The sequence below is a fragment of the Copadichromis virginalis genome, linkage group LG6, assembly GCF_057382275.1.
Source record: "Copadichromis virginalis isolate Kocher_CV1m ecotype Utaka linkage group LG6, C_Virginalis_male_GT1.1, whole genome shotgun sequence".
Classification (NCBI taxonomy): Eukaryota; Metazoa; Chordata; class Actinopteri; order Cichliformes; family Cichlidae; genus Copadichromis; species Copadichromis virginalis.
In genome coordinates, this window is record NC_140623.1 from 31,186,301 (window position 1) to 31,210,130 (window position 23,830).

At 38.5% G+C, this 23,830-nt stretch overlaps 1 protein-coding gene across 1 annotated transcript in view; it reads left to right on the forward strand.

The window, feature by feature from the left end:
* LOC146708102 (zeta-sarcoglycan-like) overlaps positions 1 to 23,830 on the forward strand; it is a 379,840-nt gene that overhangs the window by 206,209 nt on the left and 149,801 nt on the right. The gene's annotated exons all lie outside the window — the stretch shown is intronic.

A 23,830-nucleotide genomic window follows, 5' to 3' on the forward strand; every position in this document is an offset into this window, starting at 1 on the left:
GTCCTGCTTTGTAAACACTTTCTAAGGCTTACATCATACACACATGCAATATCCATTATTGCCCCGGGGCCTAAGAAACTACACTGTGATAGTAGAATGTGAATGAGGCAGAATTTGACCCCTGTAAACCTCTAGTAAAGTCTTTCCACATAATGCCTTATGTTTCAGTAAGCAACTTCAGAATATTAAGATGGGAGAAAAAGGGTCCGAGAGGTGGATGGGTAAATGCCTCAGGGAAGACACAGCAAGCAAGAAGTATAAAAGAGATGAAGATATGGCATAGGCCATGCCGTTTGTGTGAAAATAACAGAGGCAGATACAAATATTTTTCACAGACAATCCTCAAAGAATTCTATATATCAAAATAAATACATTTATAGTCTTGTAAAAAAGTAGTTCGTTCAAACTGCCTGTTAGAGGTGTGACTGGTGTTATGTGATAGGTGGGTGCTAAGGAAGCTATTCAGTAAACTCGACTCAGGTGGTTAATTGTACTAAAAGCCATCTATGTTATGTATTGTTTATATGTGGCACCAATTATCAGCTATGTCTATGAATGATGCATATGATACACATGATGTTGTTTTTGCTGCTGCAGAAAGACAATAATTAATTTTTCTATTTTAAATGGACGATTCTTCAGGGCCTGGAAGCATGGCTATTTCAGTGTCTCATGGAGGGAGGTGGGTGGTGGATGAGCTGACATATAGTCTGACATTCAGTCACTGGTGCAAAAACTTGTTACCAAAGTATACACTAACACATTCCAGCCTGAAAGTAGTTCAGGTCAGATTTTAGCAAAAAGCAATAAGCGAAATGCTAAGTCAAGAAGACACAGACGTAATATTGGAAAGGAGTTACTTATATCTGTGATAGATAAATAAATCAGACATGGGTTTATCTAGCATCCAGACTAAAACATAGTGACTGTATACCACATTAGGATCTGTTTAAATAAATAACAGGAGATGGAGCAACACACCTTATACACAGTATTATATTATTTTATCTTTTTAAAACTGTCACAGTAAACATGAATCTCATGTCAGAAAGAAGACATATTAACGTGTTACTTGTTAACCCACTGCTGGCTGCTGCACGTTTCTTTCACAGAAAAGTAAGTTTAGTGAGTTTGTGATTGACCTATGGAGAAAGAGAAAGCAAGCAATGGTGGGAATTTACTCAGAAAAAAAAGGGTGGTAGCAACTGGAGCAGAGGAAAGTTACAATTAGCAATTTAGACTATGAAGTGCCAGTGTAATAGCTGCATGATTTCCCTGCCAGCTTTAAGCCTGTTTCTTCAGTTGGTTTAGAGATAGAGATCAACAGATGAGATCACAGTTGGAGCAGAGCAAAGTTATAGTTTAGACTGTGAAGTATTAGTATTGACTGCAGTTTTGAAGCAGAAGACCTCGGGCGCTTACTAATTTCCTCCAAAAAAAAAAAAAACATTATAGTGCATAAAAGAGTGAACAGTGTAGAATTTCGCCTTCTAAAAATTCCAGGAGAGGATTGTTGCTCACTGGAGAAATCTGAATATTTTTTTGGAATTTCTTATGATTTACTAATTTCCCTTCTAACAGCCAGCTCTGAGTCTTCAGCTGGTTCAGAGATATGGATCGACTTATCTGAGAGGAGTAGTTTGTTAGTTTATGAAATCAATGAATAATTGAAAAAATAAGCAGCAACATGGTCACGCAGCACCCTTTTTCTTGATGAGTATAACTTGTTTACAGAAAAATGCAACCATCAAGTATATTGCTTAAAATGCGCAGTGCATGATTTAGACCTCAAATCATGGTGCGAATAGCTAAATAGAAAAAGACTGAATTTATAAGTGATGCAATTCTCCATCATAGTTCTTTGCTTATTTGAAGATGTGTATTTATATTTACTGGAGCACAGCTGTATGACAAATTAAGTCTGCCAGCAGAGAAATTTGGCAATATGAGTTTTTAGTAATTTAGCTGCAATCTGGCACAAAGTGTACTTTAAAAAGTGTTCATGCTGTGCTTACCAGGGAGCCTCCGTTGTATTCCAAAAAAAAGCTGCATGTAGTGCAGTTACTGTATTAGTGAGCAATTCAAATACAATGGCTTTAAAAATTCCATTAAAATCAAATGTTTGCGATAAATTATTGAAACTTTGCTAAAGAAGTAAAAAAACAACAACACTATTTTCATCATGTAAATAATGTGCCTGTACTGTATCATTGTAATCACAGCAAAGTAAGTTCAGAGGTAGCTAATATATACCATTCAGCCACAACTTTGAAATCACTGGTTTATTCTTACATAGGTCCCCTTTGTGACAAAGGTCACAAAGGGGCTCTGCAGGTATCTTGTGGTATCTGTCAGTGGATGTTAGCAGAAGATTCTCTGGGGTGTATTATGTTGACTGATTTTGCAAGCACAGTTATCTGCTATTATTTTATAAGGCATATGCCATAAGAATAGAAACTCTTTAACTTACAAGCTCAGAAACACCAATGCACAACTAAATTTCCCTTCATAATTCCTAAATTTCTCTTCCAAATTTGGCTAGTGGGAGTTGGCATCATGTGTGGCCCAGTGATTGTCATTTTCATCATCACAATTCAAATCACATCTAGCTGGCCACAGTATAATGATGGCCTTTCTCAAACTTGTTGTTTTGTTTGGAGCTGCCAGATGTGATTGCCATTGTGATGTTTTGGGAAGAGAAAAAAAAAGAGATTTGCTTTTGAAGAGACAGCTTTGGCAGTAAATTGGAGAGCAGGGACTGGTGGGGATATAAGTTTATATGTGTGTGTGTGTTTGTATTTGTTCAAGAGAAAGAGAACAAGAGAGAAAGCGAAGCTGAGGGAGAAAGAATATGTGCGTGTATTTGTGTGTGTGCCAGCAATTATTCAGCAATTGTTCATGCTGACGTGTGTATATGTCTGACGTGTGTGTGCCTTTTCATGCCTGTGTGTACCGATACTCACATGTGATTGTGTTTATGTTCTCCCCTGAGTCCTTTGGGCCTTCACAGCAGAGAAATTCAATTTCAGTTGTCACTCACCAATCAGCCTGCCTAATTCCTGTCTGGACTTGAGCGTGGTGTGTTTGTGTGCATGTGTGTGTCTTAGAGTGTGCACTGTGTAGAGTGAGTGTTTTCTTTTTTACCTGCTTATTCTTTTTGGCTAAGCATAATGTAATTTGTAATGTGCTGCCTTGTGTGCTTCCATAATGACCTCTTTTAATATGTGCGTAAATTATTAAAATACTTCTGCTACAACATTAAGCCATAAACCAGATGCGATTTTACAACACTGAGAATTGCATTTCAACTTTGGCCTTACAAAACCATTGTCCAGTTTTGCTAAGTGTGTAAAACAGCAGAATTCGTTTTTATAGTGTGGTTGAAACTCCTGAGTTGAAACATTTATGTGTAACTTTGTGCAGAAGCTTTATTCTTTCACCACACCGAAGCGATAAATAGTCTATGAATAACTATAAAACTGTCAGAGGTCTGCAGTGTGTTTCAGCATTCATACACACACACACACACACACACACACACACACACACACACACACAGCTTTTATGCTGATAAAAATTTTACTGGCAGTGAGTGCAGTGGGCTTTTATTGTTTTTAAGTCCTGATTGGCTGCCAATCAGTGGGGTCATAAAATAAAATCGTATTCTTGTGGTACTTCTCAGATCAGTGTCACAAAAGGTTTTAAAACAACAATTGGAAAATCTATAAAAATCGCCATCATTAATTAGCAATGTGGTTATAGCTACATAAATAGTTTGAAACAAAAAAATACGACAGGGTATAAAAGAGGCCAAAACAATTCTAGCTCATGTATCTCATAAAACTAAGGGAACAGACAGACAAAGACAGCAATGACTACAGGTCAGGGTCATCAGCTTTGATTGTCGTATTCTGGGCTGACGTGACTCCCGTTAATGGCTTAATTTTGCTGTAAACTCAGCCAATTTACTTTAACCCCCTGAAACCCACCAAGATCCCAGCCAGGCACTCCACATTTCTCCTTAAAGGCCTGTGACTGAAAGTTTCTAATACTGTCTTTTGGATAAAAGCATTTTTGTACATACTATATTTTAACATACTTGAATATCAATACTTAGCAATGAATCAGGAATTTAAAAATGGACCTGTGTCAATAAGATATTTTGCAGTAATTTATATTTTTACCTCCTAGTCACCACAAATGCTCTGGGTGGCATTCATCTGAATTAATTACTCCTCTGCTTACCTTTATTATTACCATGCACAGTGCAGAGTGTAAATGTTTATTTACTCTTTGATGATGGTGATACTGAGTTGAGTTGTTGAGGATATTGTGAGTTTTCAGTAAGTGCTGCCGTTTTTGCCAGAGTTGACGACTGTTCATGGGTGTTACTGAAACTTTCTTTGAAGTGGATCTAACATAGTCAGACTTGGAAAATTAGTTTATAAAGTCTCATATGATGCGATATAATTAAATGTTGATGCACATTTTCCTGTTTATGAGCCCTGACTTCAGTATTTTATCTGCATTCCATCTTTTCTTTGTATGTGAATACTCACTACAAAACTAAGTTGAGATTTTGGGCCTTAACGTCACCCTTTCATGAATGTGCGCTGTACACTGTTTCAGCATGAATTCCAGAGTAAACATTTGAGCAAGCATCTTCATTGACTTGAGATTGCTTTCATTTTCAAGATATGTATACTAGCTGCCTACCAAGAAAAATGTTTAACCAATCATGTTTGATGCTCACATCTCCACAATGAGTTACTGAGATGCAAGACAGTTTCAGAAGATCTGATGTGCAGTAAGCATTGGGTCCTTTAAATGTTTATGCCTTCATTTTTTGTCTAAAAAATCTTTATTATTGGCAAATTATTTGCCAATTGAAAATGAGGTACCAGTGCTTATATGTAAATAAAGATGTGTTGTTCTATGCCAAATTAGATTAAAGGGACGAGAAAGAGTGGAAAGCATTCTCTGTCTGAAGCTTTTAGTCAGTGCTGTTTAGCAGAATGTTTGTCATTTCCTTCAGGCAAACAGAGCAATAGGCACATGATCTCAATTAGTGGATGGATTGGTCTTTGCTGTCACAGCTGCATTGCAGTTTATGTTGATCAGATGTGCGTGTGTGTGTATGTGTGTTTCATACTAGACTTGATATTGAAAGCTTAATTTCTTTACCAAAGGAAAAAAAACTAATCTGAGTGATTAGTGTGGTAAAGAGAGACGAGCGATGGAAACAAAGGGAGGTTTGAGTGAGAGAGGCAAGCAGAGGAGATGGTGAGTGATGTATCGAAGAAGACGGGAAAAGGAAGGAGAGGGAGTGAAAGGAGGAAGTATGTGTTCGTGTCGTTTAAATATCGTCCCATCATCCATTCTCAGCCTCTCTCTCCTATTGGCAGACTCTGGGGTCCTTTGGGACTTGGAGAGGTGTGTATTTCACCATCTCATGAAATGGAAGGGAGCGGATGATGGGCTGACAAAGACAAGTGTGTGAAGCTTGATGTGTGGCTGTTAAAGTGTGGCATATATATATATATATATATATATATATATATTAGGGGTGCAACGATACACAAAATTCACGGTTCGGTTCGGTTCGATACTTTGGTATCACGGTTCGATATTTTTTCGATACAAAATAAAATGTTCATGCCTTTTTAATTTGTCATTTATTAAAATTATAAATATATATTTTAACTCAAAAGTAAATTTTTTTAATTTAACCCTAACCCTTGTGCGTGTTTTTTATTTTGACAGCGAATGCGCACCTGCGGACCACATATGTGCACCCCTGGTTATTTAGCTCATCATATCGCAGCCACAGAAATTATTTGGGGGGGCTAGACAGCATGGGGCTAGACAGCCAACACGTTAACGAGCTAACTGCGCTAACACGCTAGCTCCCGCCAATGTAATTGAGCATTGCATAGCACATCCAACATACTGTTTTACTTTAGTCCATGAGCGCTTACCTTCAGGGTCATACGTCACATGAAAACCAAAATATTTCCAAACGCCAGATCTGAATGAGGGTGGGGGAGGTTCAGTTTGCCATGTTGCAAGGAGAGCTTAACTTCTGCCTCGCTAGCTTGCCCTGCGCTCTTCCTTCTGACTATGCTGTCTGTGTGGAGCGCTCAGTGGATCTGCGCTCGACAGTGCAGCCTAGGCGGAGTAGTCGAACGCAGATTCACTGAGCGCTCCACACAGACAGCATCGTCAGAAGGAAAGTTGATAAAATAAATTACAAATGTATATATATATATATATATATATATATGAGAATGACCGAGCTAAGATCCCGTGGGACTTCCAGATACAGACGGACAAAATGGTGGTGGGTAACCAACCGGACATAGTGGTGGTAGACAAACAGAAGAAGATGCGGTGACTCCCAAGCTAGGCGAGTGGCTCCAGCAGATCCCGGGAACAACAGCGGAGATCTCTGTCCAGAAGAGCGCAGTCCTGGGAACAGCTAAGATACTGCGCAGGACCCTCAAGCTCCCAGGCCTCTGGTAGAGGACCCGAGCTTGAAGGATAAACCGCCCGCAGGGGCGTGCTGGGTGTTTTTTTTAATATATATATATATATATAGCATATATATATATATATATATATATTAGGGGTGCAACGATATTCGTATCGATATTGAACCGTTCGATACAGTGCTTTCGGTTCGGTACGCATATGGGGCGATCGTGGCTCAAGAGTTGGGAGTTCGCCTTGTAATCGGAAGGTTGCCGGTTCGAGCCCCGGCTTGGACAGTCTCGGTCGTTGTGTCCTTGGGCAAGACACTTCACCCGTTGCCTACTGGTGGTGGTCAGAGGGCCCGGTGGCGCCAGTGTCCGGCAGCCTCGCCTCTGTCAGTGCGCCCCAGGGTGGCTGTGGCTACAATGTAGCTTGCCATCACCAGTGTGTGAATGTGTGTGTGAATGGGTGGATGACAGGTTGTGTAAAGCGCTTTGGGGTCCTTAGGGACTAGAAAAGCGCTATACAAATACAGGCCATTTACCATTTTACCATGTATCGAACAATACAACATTTGTAATTTATTTTATCAATTTTCCTTCTGACGATGCTGTCTGTGTTGAGCGCTCAGTGAATCTGTGTTCGACTACTCCGCCTAGGCTGCACTGTCCAGCGCAGATCCACTGAGCGCTCAACACAGACAGCATCGTCAGAAGGAAGAGCGCAGGGCAAGCTAGCGAGACAGAAGTTAAGCTCTCCTTTTAACATGGACCTCCCCCACTCTCATTCAGATCTGGCGTTTGGAATTATTTTGGTTTTCATGTGACGTATGACCCTGAAGGTAAGCGAGTCATGGACTAAAGTAAAACAGTATGTTGGATGTGCCATGCAATGCTCAATTACATTGGTGTGAACTAGTGTGTTAGCGCAGTTAGCTCGTTAACGTGTTGGCCGTCTAGCCCCATGCACGGGGCGATCGGCGGTAGCTCGTTAACGGAGATTTGCCGTGTTGTGGCGTTAAGGTCATTTCAACGAGATTAACCTGAAAGCACTAGTGGGAACACAACGAATATGACTGCACATTTACGCCGACATCATCCTAGTGCAAAGACAAGGGGAAGCAGACAAGAAAAAGCAAGCATGCTACTAACTTTAGCCGAGTCATTTAGACAGCTGTTAGCACATGATTCTCCTCATGCTGCTGAGAATATAGCCCAGAAGAAGCGGATAGTATAGCTTTTATTTTGGAAAGAGCCATTTCTCTGTAATAAACTCTCTTTTCCAAAGATGAGTGATTCCTCAATCAGATACAGGGCTTGCAATATCGCTAGCCCGACGTCCCGGAGCTAGCGATTTTTTTCAGACGGGCTACCAAAATTCTATCTCTTCCCTGCCCGTCGGGCTATTGTAGGAAAAATATATGTCAATGCTTTTGCATTCTTTCAGAAATGTAGCTGGGTAATTATGTCATTGGCATCGGTGAGCCACTGTCAATATGTGACATATTGAAGTCGCGTTTGAATTTGCTCTTGTTTTTTTGCTTTCACTTTGCAATCGTGCGAACTGTGTATAGAGAGCGACAGCACTGATCTGTGAGTGATGATAATTTGTGCACCAATTCCTCTGACATCGTCTTATTAATCGTTAGCTTACTATGGAAACATGACAAGTGAAATCTCCCGCAGCAAGCTTAAACATGTGAGAGGTTGATCGCGCAGAGAATCGCTGAGCTTATGTGAGTGAGTGTGTAAAAGCATTTCAGTTCTGCTGAGCCAAATAAGACAGGTCAGGGTGAAGAAGTGACAGCCAAAGAAAAGCTTACCACAAAACGGAGAAGTTATGACAAATCAGACTATAAAGCAAAAAGAAAGTGCAGCTTTATGGTTTCATGGACAAAATAATTTCTGTGGCTGCAATATGACGAGCTAAATAACCAGGGCTGCACATAAGTGGTCCGCAGGTGCGCATTCGCTGTCAAAATAAAAAACACGCACAAGGGTTAGGGTTAAATTTAAAAACTGTACTTTTGAGTTAAAATATATATTTATAATTTTAATAAATGACAAATTAAAAATGCATGAACATTTTTTTGTATCGAAAAAATATCGAACCGTGATACCAAAGTATCGAACCGAACCGTGAATTTTGTGTATCGTTGCACCCCTAATATATATATATATATATTAGGGGTGTCAGTCTGCCCCAGGGCAGCTTTGAGGCGTCCCAAAAAGTGCTTTATAAATGCAATCCATTATTATATGTATGAAATTCAGGGTCATCATCTTCCACACCTCTGAACAATTTTCTGTGTGGATGCTATTTTTATATCTTTTTTTTTATAAGTTCTTTTAATGAAAGTCTTCTCATGCCCCATAAGCAGGGCCGGCCCGTGGCATAGGCCATATAGGCAAATGCTAAGGGCGCCGTCCATCAGGGGGCGCCACGCCAGTGCCACAAATGTTGAAAAAAAAAAAAAGTTGGTACTATTATTTCTAAATACAAAAAATAATCCCACGTTAATTAAAATGCAAAGTAAAGCTCATTTAATAGAAATATTATTTGTTACAACATTACACTACACTGCTGATGTAGGGGGGCGCCACCTAAAATCTTGCCTAGGGCGCCAGATTGGTTAGGGCCGTTTCTGCCCATAAGACTTGTGTCTGGGTACTGGACCACCTCCATTTTGACAAAATCATGGTCCCTCAACTTGAGTTACTTTTTTTGGGACAGAGGATGAATTCACTAGGAGACATATGATGGGTGAAGAATGTTTTTATGACCAAAAACCTCCTGTATTTTTAATGTTCTCTCAGGTAGCTCAAGATGGTATGCTGGCATGCACCACAGTTAATATCGTTTACACTGAATGTTTTCCCTAAGTCTAGTCTCACCCTTGGAGACCACTTCATGATGCACAACCCAGCAAATGGTGAAGAATATAATGAGCACTCTCCTGGTCTCACTCCTCACCTGAGGCACTGCCTTTAGCTTTGGAAACTGTGGACTCTATAAGAGAAAACTGCTTAAAACTATTTGAATGTAACTTCCACACAAAAAGTCGACTTAGTAGGAACCAGAAGTTGCTTCTTTTCTGCAATCACAGTACACAGAGAAATCTAAAAATAGCAGCTAGGTATGCACCTGTCTGGACATGCCCAAACAGTTGCCCGTGAATGGTAAAGGCTTTAGGTTGTTAGGACCCTCCTGTGTGCGGGAGGTTAGAGTGAACTCCCATGACCCCAGACCAGCTGTACTCAGCTCCTGGTTTAGACCAGCCACTGTCACCGTGGCTCTTCACACCTGCACTGTGCAGTTTATTGCTCACACACATACAGACACACATGCATGCACACATTTTTCTCACTTTGTCAGTAACAGTGCTGACCTCAGGTAATGGAAGAGTCTAGCATGAAATACCTTGTCTTCTGGTGTCACAAACACCCACACACACAAACAAAAACTAGAGTTAATGTGACATATCCATCAGACTGCTGACATATCTGATGTTAATCTCTCGAATGGCCAGTAAACACCCAAACTCACATACTGTGCACATTCTTACATGAAAGAAATATAAGTAAGGTTTGATATTTTTCCCATTTGAAGTAAATTTTATGTCAATATAAATTACTGTAAAAAAGTGATTAGTGTGGTAAAGAGAGAAGAGAGAGCTAAACAAGTTATATTGTTTCTTTTGCTCAAAGTAGGCCTTTTGGAAGATTTGGAAGACTAACATAAATGTGATTTACTCTCACAGATAACTTACTTCGAAGGATACTGTACATTTTCTGTCATTTCTAGCCATTTAATAAACAAAATGGTTGAAATGTCCAATTTAAGGTACAACACAATGTTGCAAAATGTCTGCCTCAGCAGGTCAGTGTCACCTCATGCAATATACAAAAACTTGCCAGATCCTAATTTGATCGAGTATTCCCAGGGTACAACAGATCAAGACCAGTCCACCGTGGCCCGATCCCTGCAACCTACATGACCTCAGTGATCACCTCCTAACATCCTGGTGCCAGACATTATGTAAATACCACTTCATTTGCAATAATCGGGGGGGCTGCACAATATTAGACAGGTGGTTTTAATATTCCAATGTTGCACTGATAAATGAAGCTTATAATACAAGTGGTGAGATTCCATGAGCACTGTGAGCCACTGTGAACACAGAATACTGAAGCTCATCAAGCTCATCGAAGCACTGTCGCCACACAGTTTGACAGACAATTTTCTGAGAAAACCACTCCAACAAAGAATGCACAGCACCAGGGAGAGGGGGAGGAAAAGAAGGAGAATCTCCTTGATTACCACTTTGGACAGAACAAAGACATCTTTTTATAGAGTCAGCAACATTTTAAGTTTAAACTTAGAGAGAGACAAGAAATATAACATTGAATCACTGTGATGTGTATTTTTATGCATAGACCCAAGAGTATTTTTGGCTCTGTAAGACAACCATGGAGTTTCTGCATCTTTATGTAATGTATAAATGTGAATCAGTCAGCAGTTTAGTCCTGGTATTTCCAGTAGCAATATTTAAAATAATAAAAAAAAAAAAAAAAAACAACGAATATGCAGACATAATCACAGGAGACCTCTTTGTTTTCTGTCCAGCTCTGTAAATTCAGTACGTGAGTGCTTGAACAAAGAAACCGGATTGTTCAATTTAGTGTGTAAGTGTGTGAAAGCAAATTACCCAACAGTCAGCAGTTTTAGCCTTGTTATCTTAGCTGGCATTCAACCAAAGATATAAACAATGATAAATAATGAACACACACTCATGTTAATGGACTTTGTTTGCGTGTGCGCGTTTGTGTGTGTGTTCGATGGAGATACTCTGAAATGGCACATTTGTTTGTGTGTATGCATCTTCAGGGAAATAGAGGTTTGCTGTTAACGTTTATGCTGACGTCCTAGGTTGTTTGCTTAGATGTTTGTATTTTTAACATCACATGGAAAGTTTAAAAATAAACTACAATCCCTACATTTATTGTGAACATTACCTTACCTTGATTATTGAGAGATGAAAGAGTATTTTTAAATTTGGCATTGCAAACAGGCAGCAGTCAAATATAAAAGGATAAAATGGCTGAGAACATTTAAAATTTTTTCTTTTACATTGTGTTGATAATTATTGCAGAAAATGCATAGGCATGCCTGGGCATGTTGTATTGGTCTCCAAACTGACGTTCTGTAAAGATGCTAACCAACACTCACTTTCAAACAGGCACTCACTGTGACTGTGGCACTGCTGTCGTACAGCTGTTACTCTGATTCTGCTCCCAGATTTAAAATTCCCATCTGAGTAAAAGCAGAAAAGTTAAAAAACAAACAGAGAAACAACAGTTGAAATATGTATCATGTTTTGCAATGCCTTATGACTGGGAAAAATATCTTAAACTTGATATAAAATATATATATAAATAGACAGAGAGATCTCTACTTTCAATGAAAATAATATTTATTTAAAGAGAAACAGATGACCATATGAAGTAAATGTACTAAGACTGAGTGTACCTGGAAGGGAGCTAAACTTCAGCTGACACTTTGCATTAAATTCCTTAGTTGAACCATCATATGTCTTATTTATCCATTAGTAGAAAATATACAGATGTGATATAACCGGTATGGCCTTGTAGCGAGAGCTATCATGAATTGGTGTCAGATGTATTCCACATAGACTGAACAGATGCATTCTCTGTTCCATTGTGCATTAAATGATTTCTAGAGGAGATGAAACTTTGAAAATCCCCAAGGGGAAATTGGATCATTGCAGCGGCAAATGAGATACAGCGAAGGAAAAATAGGGTTATAAATAAGAATAGAGCCAATTACAAGATTTCAAGTATAAGAAAGCAGATAAATACAGTGTGTCAGCATATTCAGCAGGTATAATAATGCTGTATGAGTTATGGTGTAACCAAAATCTCCTACCATAAAACCAAAAAAAGTCTCTCTCTCTCTCCCTCCCTCTCTCTCTCTCTCTCTCTCTCTCTCTCTCTCTCTCTCTCTCTCTCTCTCTCTCTCTCTCTCACACACACACACACACACACACACACACACACACACACACACACACACACACACAATATGGAGGACTAGGTGGAGTGACTTCCAAGTTAGGTGAGTGGCTACAGTAGATCCCAGCAACAATATCTGAGATCTCTGTCCAGAAGAGCACAGTACTAGGAGCAGGAAAGATACTGCACAAGACCCTTAAGCTCCCAGGCCTCTGGCAGACAACCCTAGCTTGAAGGATAGACAGCCTGCAGGGCCAAGAGGGGAATTTATGCAAGCAAGTTATATGGAATTATGTAGCAAAGTCACCCTTCGCTTTGGCCTTCTCTCGGAGAGCTTCATGATGTAGTCACCTGAAATGTTTTGCACGTCACAGGGCCTTTTCAGGGTTCATACGTGGAATTTCTTGCCTTCTTAATGGGGTTGGGACAATCAGTTGTGTTGTGCAGAGGTCCGCCAGCTTCAGAAGTTAACAGCACCTCAGATTAAATCCCAGATGAATGCCACAGTTGCAGTAGCAGATGTGTCTTTACATTAACTGTTCAATCAGGTCTTTATGGTCATTTAGCTGCTAAGAAACCACAAAAGCAACAAGCAGATGAGAGTTGTGTGGGCCAAGAAATAGAAGGAATGGACATTAGACCAGTGGAAATCTGTGCTTTGGTCAGAGTCACAATCTGAGATCTTTGGTTCCACTTGTAGTGTCTTTGTGTGAAACAGAAAAGGTGAACGGATGGTCTTTACATGCATGCTCCCACTGTGAAGCATGGAGGAGGGGGTGTGATGATGTGGGGGTGCTTCTCTCGTGACACTGTTGGGGATTTATCTAAAATTTAAGGCACACTGAACCAGCAGGCCTACCGCAGCATCCTGCAGTGACGTGTCGTCCCCTCAGCTTTGCATTTAGTTGGACCATCATTTATTTTTCAACAGGACAATGTCCCAAAACACACCTCCAGTCTGTGTAAGGGCTATTTGGCCCAGACCTCCACAGTCACCTGATCTAAACCCAACTGAGATGCTTTGGGATGAGATGGACCGCAGAGTGAAGGCAAAAGAGACAACAAGTGCTCAGCATCTCTGGGAAAACCATTTCAGGTGACTGCCTCATGAAGCTCATCGAGGGAATGCCAAGAGTGTGCAAAGCAGTAATCAAAGCAAAGGATGGCTATTTTGCAGAATCTAAAATATAATACATGTTTTGAGTTATTTAACATGTTTTTGTTCACTAGACAATCCCATATGTGGTCATTCATAGTTTTGGTGCCTTCAGTGAGAATCTACAATTTAGTAAAATTGTAAAAAATTAAAATAGTCATGAAACTAAAGAAAAAACATTAAATGAAATGGTGTATCCAAACTTTTGACTGGTAGTGTGTGTGTCTGTCAAAACATCTCCAGCACTGAATATTCTCACTAATATTGGGCACTAATATATGCGTCGATCAAACATGGTCAGAACTGATTACCAGAGTACACCAGGGAAAAGAGGATTTTATGATCTAGGTTTCCAAGCTTGTATTTGTTTTTGGGGGTTTTTTTTGTTTTTGTTTTTTTTAAGATCTTCATGTTCATTGTTAATCCTAAAAACAATATAGTATTTTAAAGTGCATGGTCATCACTATCATCTACCATATTTGTTCTCCAGTGATCAAAGTCTGGACAACAAAGTTTGTACTTTCAAATGTACTATTTTATTCCTTAGTTGATATGAACCTTTTCTGCATTTGTACTCTCAGTGGCGCTGGTGGAGGATCAAAGTGTGGACTTTGGATTACTAAAATCAATGCACAAGTTAACACACGTTCTCATTCTGTATTTTGATATTTCTTTCATCTCTCACCCTGTATGATTTCTTATTCATGATGTCCTTTGATTTCTCTCTTTGTTCTTGCGCAATAAGGTGACTTAGAATGATCTTTGAAAAAAAAGGTTAGACTTTCTGGCAAGTTTAAATGATTAGTAATCTTTTTTAACTTTCTTTTTCCCTTTCTTCTTTCTTTTTCTAAGGGAACTAGGATGTGAGCTTCTTTTCAGTCATGGTACTTTGTTTGTTTGGTGAAGCACATGGTGACAGAATTATATTCAAGTTGAAAAAAACAACAACATCTAAGCAAGTCAAGAACACTTCTGAGTAGGTTGATGTATCATTGTCAAGGTCTGCGACGAAAAGCCTCCAGGAATATAAATGCAGAAGCTTTACAGCAAGGTGAAAAACTGTTCGCCCTCAAGAACAGGAAGACTAGCTTAGACTTATCCAGAAAACTTTTAAAAGAGGCTGTTCTAAAGATGTTTTTCTTTGCTCAGATGAAACCAAGATTAACATGTACCAGAATCATGAGAAGAAAAGAAAATATGTAAAAGGGAAAAATTGAGCATGATCTCAAGTATACCATATTATTTGTCAAACATGTTGGAGGCATTGTTATGGCATGGACTTGTATAGGTGCCAGTCGAACCAGGTTACTAGTGTTTATGATGATGTGAGTGCTGATAGAAGTAGCAGTATGAATTCTGAGTTGTACAGGGTTCAGACCTAATCAGACAACACTTCACAGTGCAAATGGATAATGACCAAATCCTACTGTAGAAGCAACCCAAGAGTTTCCCATGGTAAAGAAATGAGATATTCCTTAATGGATAAGTCAGTAACCTGAAGTTTGCGCAACAGAGCATGCCTTTCAATTATTAAATACAAAACTGAATGCAGAGAGACTCATAAACAAGCAGCAACTGAAGGCTGCTACAGTAAAGACCTGGCAGAGGTTCTCCAGGGAGATTTTTTGGTTTTGTTAAGCATCTCACTGCATGTAGTGCCAACTAAGGACCCTCTGTCCATGACTCTTACCCTAACCATTCAGTCATTTCGGAGTGTTGAATGACCTAAAATGTGCCTGAAATGTCAAGCTAGTTAGACCAAATTTATATCACATCTGCTGAAGTTTATTAAGGTGTTATCAATTTATTTATAAACCAAAGTGAAACTATTCCTTTACATTAAAATCTCACATCTCAAATTAAATTAAACCAGTTCTCATTGGCCACCAATCATAATGATTGTGATTTGCCTATCCATTTATATAATTTCTTCTCATCATCTAAAATTTATACTGCAGAGATTAGACATAGTAACTAAGAACATAAAATGTGTAGGTTAAAAAAAGAAAATTATTGCAACAATGAAGCGTGTAAAGTTAAGAATATTAATACAAATACAATTTTGACCAGTAACCTGTTCAAAAATCATCGCAGTTAACATCACTGTTAACCATAAATCATGTATATAGTCCATTAAGCGAGGCTGAACCTCAACTCATTAGCACAAAAAAATGACATGAGATGCTTACCATAAGGAAAATGAACACCCAAACTCATATTCTGGTGCATTTCATGGGTGCTTATACTTGCTCTAGGTCTCACATTTTTCACACTTGGCAAACATATTATACACTGACTTATAAAATAATATCTGACCAGGGTGTCACTAAGCACTCATCATAAAATGGTGATCTTTAATGTCAATAGTACACTGCCATCATTTCATTTATATGTGTAAATAGAAAACCATTTTATAATAGGTTAAAGCTGTGCGAATTAAAAAACAGTTATCACCTGTGGTCATAATGTTTATGTACTTTCGCTGTCTGTTATTTCGTCATTTCTCCTCTTGCCCGAAATACCTTACTCAGCCGTAACTCATTGCAAACACCCCTCCCGCTACTCCTTTCCTCCCTCCTTTTTCCGGGGCTCCTGATTCCCATCTTTTTCTTTCATGCTTAATCTTTACTTGTCTTTTATCCATATCCCTGGCTGCCTTTCTCTCCATTTACGTTATTGTCTTTGGAAGCTCAAAAGTCTACGGTCTTTGTGGGAAATCTGTCAGTGTCTGTGTGTGTGTGTGTGTGTGTGTCTATATAGGACAGATTGCCAGACTTCCTGCCTGAAAACAGCGGGGATCAAAATAGATCAGTGATTTTTTTTCAGTCCTCCTCCTTTTTTTCCACCTCTACAAAGAAGATGATTGGAGAGTGTTTTATATTCTTTGTGATATGCCCTCTTCTGGTAGAAGACAAAAGTGGAAGAAGAAAATATGCAACGAGGGTTTATGTTTAAAACACAATAAAAATAAATCAAAATTGTTGAAAAGGGAAAGTGAGGAATGAAAATGAGGACACAGGGAACCAGAAGATGATATCAAAAAATACAGAACGGGCAAGTGAAAAGAACAAATGATAATTGGTGGTTGAGGAGAGAAAAGTAGATGAAGTTACATTATAAGAGGAAATGATGAGGGGAAGAGGAAAAGTTATAAAAGTGATCTGATTGCATCTATTGTATCAGCGGAACAAACCCGGTGCGAAGATTTCAAAGCATTTGATTTGAACTGGTTCTGTAGTCAATTTCCTCTGTGTTCCTTTTGTCTTGCTCACACAGAAATACACACACGCAAATGCAGCACCCTTGATAGATCATTGCTGATGACTAGCAAATTATTGCCATTATTGTGTTTTCACACTGTGGGAAATAAATTTTTACTGGGGAAGTAGTATCGTATTGGCTACTGTGTAAATCAAATAAATAGACAGACACACGGCCTTTAACATGACAATGTTGTCCACAGTAGAAACAAAGTATTAAACACTACAAACAATAGTCTCCACCAAATGTTTGATTATTGTGATTATGTGGTTCTCTTGAGTAGTCTTTATTTATTACAACATTTTCCTAACAGAACCGTAGAGTAGTTTGTGTGTCCCACCTTTCCTTTAATTTGCATACCAGCTAACATGTACACAACGTAAAAAATATCAGCAAATATATGAAATACATTAAAGTAAAGAAAAACAATCTCAGTTTTCTTATCTGTGCTAGTGAAAACAGAAGACTCATGATTAGGGTTTACTGAACTGCACACTCGGACCAACCTGCTTTCGATGCCTTCCAACTACTTCAACATGAGCTGGGGGTTATCAAAACCTTAGAAAATCAAGGCATTTCCCTGCCCCTGCAGAAGGAAACAAAAGCAGTACGCACAGGTATTAATGTGGTTCTCCCAACAGAGCCTTCATTATGTGCATAGAATTAGAAAAGTGAAAGAAAGACACCACCCCCTCAATAAAAAAAGAACAAAAAATACTTTTGAGGTATACCAGGCTTGAGTGCCAAAAGATTTGTTCCCAACACAACATCCTGCTTCACTTCAGACCGAACAACACTTCAAGGATAGAAAGGCCAAACACAATGTTGTGTATACAGTCCAATGCAAGGGGAGTTAGATAGACCTATAGGGAGTCTAAATAACTACAAGTGCATGGTACAACACAGGAGATTGTGCTCTTCAGTTTACTACTCAGAAGCCCACCTGCATCTAAAAGATAAGGGGAACTCCTCCGAGGGCAGCAGTGTGGACATTTTGGACAAAGGAGAGAGAAAGAAGCCAAGCATGTCAAAGAAAAGAATGTCTCAGCCAGACATCTGACTGTTAACAACACATTTTTTCATCACCATTTACACTTTGAATCATTAAAGTGTTGGATAGTAACAAGCTTTGAATTAGTTTTATTCTTGAAAGAAATTTACTAACTTCGAGCCAGTTAGAACCGAGGAAGCATCCTAGTAGTTCAGTCAGAAAGAAGTTCAGATGTCTTCTACTTAAACACTGTTGGGTTAAAAAAAAAAATTTTAATCAAAGCTTCTCAATATTCACCATGTCTGTGATTGATAATGTTTTGCTTCTAAATAATCAAATAAAATTCCATATTCGATATACAGAAATTTCCTTTGTTGCAGCAGTTGAAATATTAATGCCTATTTAGTAGCTAGGGGATAGCAGATCATTATCAATTAGCATACGTTTGACTTTGTAAGTGCTCTTTTCTTTGAATGGCTAAACCCTCTCTCTCGTAACACCCAGGAGTAGATTCACGGTATCATATAGAGTAAAATATTTACGATCTTGTTCCACCCTTAAACATGGCAACAGTATGCTGACTTCTCATTTGAAACATGTTGTTATTTGTTTAACAGTTTTACATCACACTGAGCTGCCCCAGTCATTATCTGACAATGTACATGATGTTGACATCCTTGTCACTGTGATATACTGCAGTATCGAATACTAATGTTAGACTATTATTAACTCTAGTTACATACTATGGTTTTGGATATGCTATCCCATATTACATTTTTGTTGACTGTAAACAGCAAAATAAAGAAGCCAGTGTTAATAATGCTAGCGTTTAAAAGCCCTGTTTTGCCCATGGACAACTTATCCAACTAGATGTGAACAATCTTTTAAGTTTCATCATCATCACTGGTGACCATAGATGGGCAGTAACGCGTAACATCTCCACATGTAATTATTAGTCATTATTAATCTCTTCCTCTCTACAGCATGTCTTTGTCCGCAGCATGTCTTTGTCCTGTCTTCATCCACTCACCCCAACCAGTCGTGGCAGATGGCTGTCCCTCCCTGAGCCCAGTTCTGCTGGAGGTTTCTTCCTGTTAAAAGGGAGTTTTTCTTTCTCATTGTCTCCAAAGCGCTTGCTCATAGGGGGGCATATGATTGTTGTGGTTTCTCTGTTTTCCTTGTATTATTGTAGGTTCTTTACCTTACAATATAAAGCAACTTGAGACAACTGTTGTTGTGATTTGGTTCAGTCCCCTGCCCTAGTTACCACCTTTATAAAAGTGGATTCGATTATTTTTGGCTATAATGCACAGTGCCATGTTTGGGGAAAAAATCACTTCAGCAAAAACACCTCCAAAGAGTTGTCGAGTACAGTGGTGGAGTGATGATCACATGGCTATGTTGTTACAGCCATGGAATCTGAGCATGTTGCACTCACTGAATCTTCCATGAACTCCTCTTTGTCCCAAAGAATTCTAGTCAAATGTGAAGCCATCTGTTCAACACCTTAAGCTTGGCAGAAACTGGGTCCTGCAACAGGACAATGATCCAAAGCACACCAGGAAATCTACATCTAAGTGATTAAGGGGTGATCAAAAGTGATCAAGGCGTTGCAATGGCTCTGTCAAAGTCGGGACTTTAACCCAGCTCAATTGCTTTGAAGGGACCTTAAGCGAGATGTACATGAACAAATTCCCACAGATTTCAATGAACTGAAGTAAAGCAAGAAAAAAAGTCATACAAAAAATGATTACTTCAAGTTATTTCTGTTAAAGGTGATCTTACAGGCTGCATGTGGTCCACTTATTTTTTCTCAACACTGCATACAATCAAACTTATGTTTTTTTTTCTTTTTTATATGACTACAGTTTTTAAGATGTTATAGGTCATATTCATCACAGATTTAAGAAAATGGTTTATTAATATTTTTATTATTAATTAAACTGAAAGAGATGAGCAGGCCACTATCACCTTTATGAAAAAAGAAACAAAACCCAAAACCCAGGAGCTGGTCACTAAACTGAAAAGTAAGTCAAAAAGTATAGGTAACCGAAACAAACACACATCTCCACAGACCAAGAGTAAGCAGCCATAACACACAGCTCACTAGCTGAAAACCAAAAAGGCTTTCTGGCACTGGATTCTCCTTTCTCTGGCCTTAAGTTCTCTGGTTAATTGCTATGTAGAGTCACCTGTACTGGAAAAAGTGGCACCTAAGGCAGGACACACCCATACAGGGTAAGAATCGCAGAAGGCCCTGCCTGGCTGCAAGAGAGAATTATTCTCATGTAATGATATTGCTCAGTGTGAGCTATTGCAACAATGCCATTGGCATGATATAACCGGAATTTGTTGATGGGATGCCACCTATAATGTCTGGTAAGTAATTATTATAAAAAAAAATACATTTCAAAACATGATTAACCACTGAAGGGCATAGCACTAAACACAGCAAACTATGAATGATTAGTTCTTGGGACAAACTTGCCACCTGCTTGGATAAAACTGTCTACACTATATTACGAAGTTAAATATGCCTTTACAAATTGTTTTATATGATACTGGATGCATGAGATCGAGTTAAAAAGAACTGTTTACGTCGGAGCTGCTCGTGTTTTTAACAAGGGAATCACTATTGCTTTGTCCTTGTTACGAACAATATATTGGTTACTGAATAACTCTCTGCTGAGAATTCTCTGCATTATACCCCTATTCAGAGTTTATCCATAGTCATGAAGGCAAATCCAATGAAAACACAAGAGCACATTCATCTCTCATTCATTTTCTGTTATGGCTGATTTTAGTTTCATATTGTTACAGACACTTGAACTTTTTTTTTTTTTTTAAGTTGCTCTAACAATATTAATGCAATACAAAAGGTTACAAAGCAATGTAAAGACATTAAAACAAAAAAAGTTATTAGGGGCTAAAAGGACTTCTTTAAAGTTTAATGGGACATATAATCAAACTTATTAAATAGTCTTTATTTATTCATTTATTTTTAATATCTCACTGGGGAACAGTCTGTTAATCCAAATTACCTCTAGGTGTGAATGTGCGAGTGAATGTGAGTGTGAATGGTTGTCTGTCCCTGTGTGTTGGCCCTGCGACAGACTGGCGACCTGTCCAGGGTGTACCCCACCTCTCGCCCTATAACAGCTGGGATAGGCTCCAGCGCCCCCCGCAACCCTGAAAAGGATAATCGAATGGATGGATGGATGGAACAGTCTGTTCTAGTGTTTTCAGCTCCCCACTGCTACCTCATGGAAACAGAGTTAGTTTCTTTCATCTTGTCACGAAACAAGATAACAAGGAGTCCAGTTTAATCCGATGGTGGAACAGTTGTTAATCCTCCTTAAGTGACACCTTTCGCCAAAGGCCTATTCTCCAAAATTACTCAATGAATCTAAGGTTTTTATTAGCCTGGTTAAGATAATCTGATTTGTTTAGTACTTCAAAAAGTTTAGTACTTCAAAAAGAGAGCACAAGAATGAGATATAACAGCTGTACTCAGTCATCAGAGATGGCTAAAACTAGCCACGCGCTCTCATGATCAACATAAACATGATTAGTAATTCAATTAATTATTTTTATCATATAGTGCCAAATCACAACAACAATTGCCTCAAGCTGCTAATTATACTACTGAAGCAAGGCTAGTTGGAAGAGCTCAAAATTTCACCTCAGTGGAAGAAGAATTTCTGTGTAGTGGTGTAGAAAATTAGTCAAAGTGCTTTGTAATATTAATAATATCACACAAATAGCTGACAGAACAATAAACATGTATGCAGTCCTCATGCTGCTCAAAAGTTTTCTCTCCAATAGCGTGGCAATCAGTTGTAACAGAAAAAAATGAACCATATTACATCAACGCTACAGTAGCCTAACTACGTCATAAAATTTTGTCATGAAAATCAAAGTTAAGGATGATGTACAACAAAAAGAAGGATAAGGGTCAACTTGAGCAGCAGTGGTGGTGATATAATTTTATGGCAAAAAAAAAAATTGCTTGTTGGACATTTCCTCAGACCATTTCAAAGAGCTTGTGATGCAGCCTAATTTCTTTATGTTGCCCATAAATATGTGAGCGGTGTTCCAGGAAATGTTACTCTTGGCTGATAATAAGGTATAATTTCCTCCATCTCTTAAAGTAATAAATTATATAAAATTCTATTTGATATACTGTAACTATACATATACAAATTACAGGTTCCTCTCATAAGATTGAAGTAGCCATGTTTGGGGGAATTTTCAAATACAAAAGCCATTTTAAGTCCATTATCCAGTTAGTTTACACTGAATAAACCTGCTCCTAGGTAATTTTGACCTTAAGCATACACTGCTGGTTGAAAATCAAGCCAAAGTCATTTATTCCGTTTATTTGTTGAAGCGGAATATGTAGTGCTTTGTTGAAACTTGTTGCTGAATTGTATGTGTACTTGTTGTACCCTGTTTCAGCTGAATTTTAAATACTTTAGGTTTGATTTATTGTTTAGTACTTATTAGCTTGGATTGCTAGGTTCTAGAGGAACAATCCACACAAGGTAATGTTGCAATGGGATTGTACATCCTGACCAGCTAGTGATGTATACACAGTCGAGCCTCTTTGAAACAGCAAAGTTAACAGCAAGGTTCAACTCCTAAATGGCCTGTGCCACTTTGACTTTGTTGCGAAACAAGACAAAATGTGTCAAAGAGTACATTCTGTGCCATTTTGAAGTCAGCTTAGACACCAGAAATTCTCATTTGACAGATAAAGATGATAAAAAGACATCCCTCTGACATCCAACTGGGAGAAACTTACCATTTCTTTCCCCTTAGAGAAAGGAAGGAGAATCTTTCTGACATTTACTGCCATCATATTTGTTTCTTTTATGTCAGATAGAGAGGGACAGGGGTAAAGTAATTTTCTGATTGAAGAAGCATAACAGAAAAAAAAATAAAAACCAAAAAAGAAGACTGACATAAACTAACAAAAAAAAGTAGCAGCTTTAGAAATATTGCAAAGGCCAGTCACCATGTTGTTGTTTTTTTAGCCAGAAATGACTATTTTTGAACAATAGAAAGCAGCGCTTAGTATGGGTGCAACCAATAGACACAGATATACTTAATAATTAGTTCTAATTCACATTAATTAAAACAAAATCTCCTTGATTGATTCAGGCATTAGATTGATTTTCACCACCTGAATTTCATCGCTTAATCTGGGAATTTTTACAGTTTATGGGAACTGAATCTCTTTTGGAGTCAGTCCAGACATTAGAGGAACTGCAGTTTCTTGCATTTCCACATAGGCAATTTTTTTTTCAGCTGTTACTTATTGAACACTCTAACACTTATCACTAGAGTTCCTACTGGAACTGACTCAAGTATGCTCAAGTAAACTGTATATAACAGCCCTTTAATCCTTAAGGGGATTTAATGTTCCTTCAAATCTCCTCGGCATATGGTTGAATAGCCTGAGAAACCCCTTGATTTCTTATACGATATTTTAAATATTAAGTTTAGCAAAAGATCAGCAAAGTAACAGTGGTTCTGCATGAGCTGGGAAACGTTCGTTTGTCCTAATACAGCATCCTGCCAAATTCAGTCTCCATTTGCAGATGTTTATGCTCCAACAATCTGGACTACACCTTCTGTTTAGTTTGTACATGTCAAACACCTGTTTATTAAAATTACAGACAGTGTCACAATTGAATACTATCAGTATGTGAGAAGAACTCTAAAAACAATAAACAATGTAAGATACGAATTAAGATAAATTTGGCAGTAAATCTAATGAATGATTGATTTTTGGCACATAGGAGTAGCAAATAGATAACTCTGTTGGCCACATAGTTCTTTGTAGGGCATTTGAATATGAATTTTCTTGGTATCGTTTTATTTTCTCAGCCATTCTTCAGTAGCCAGCGAAGAGTG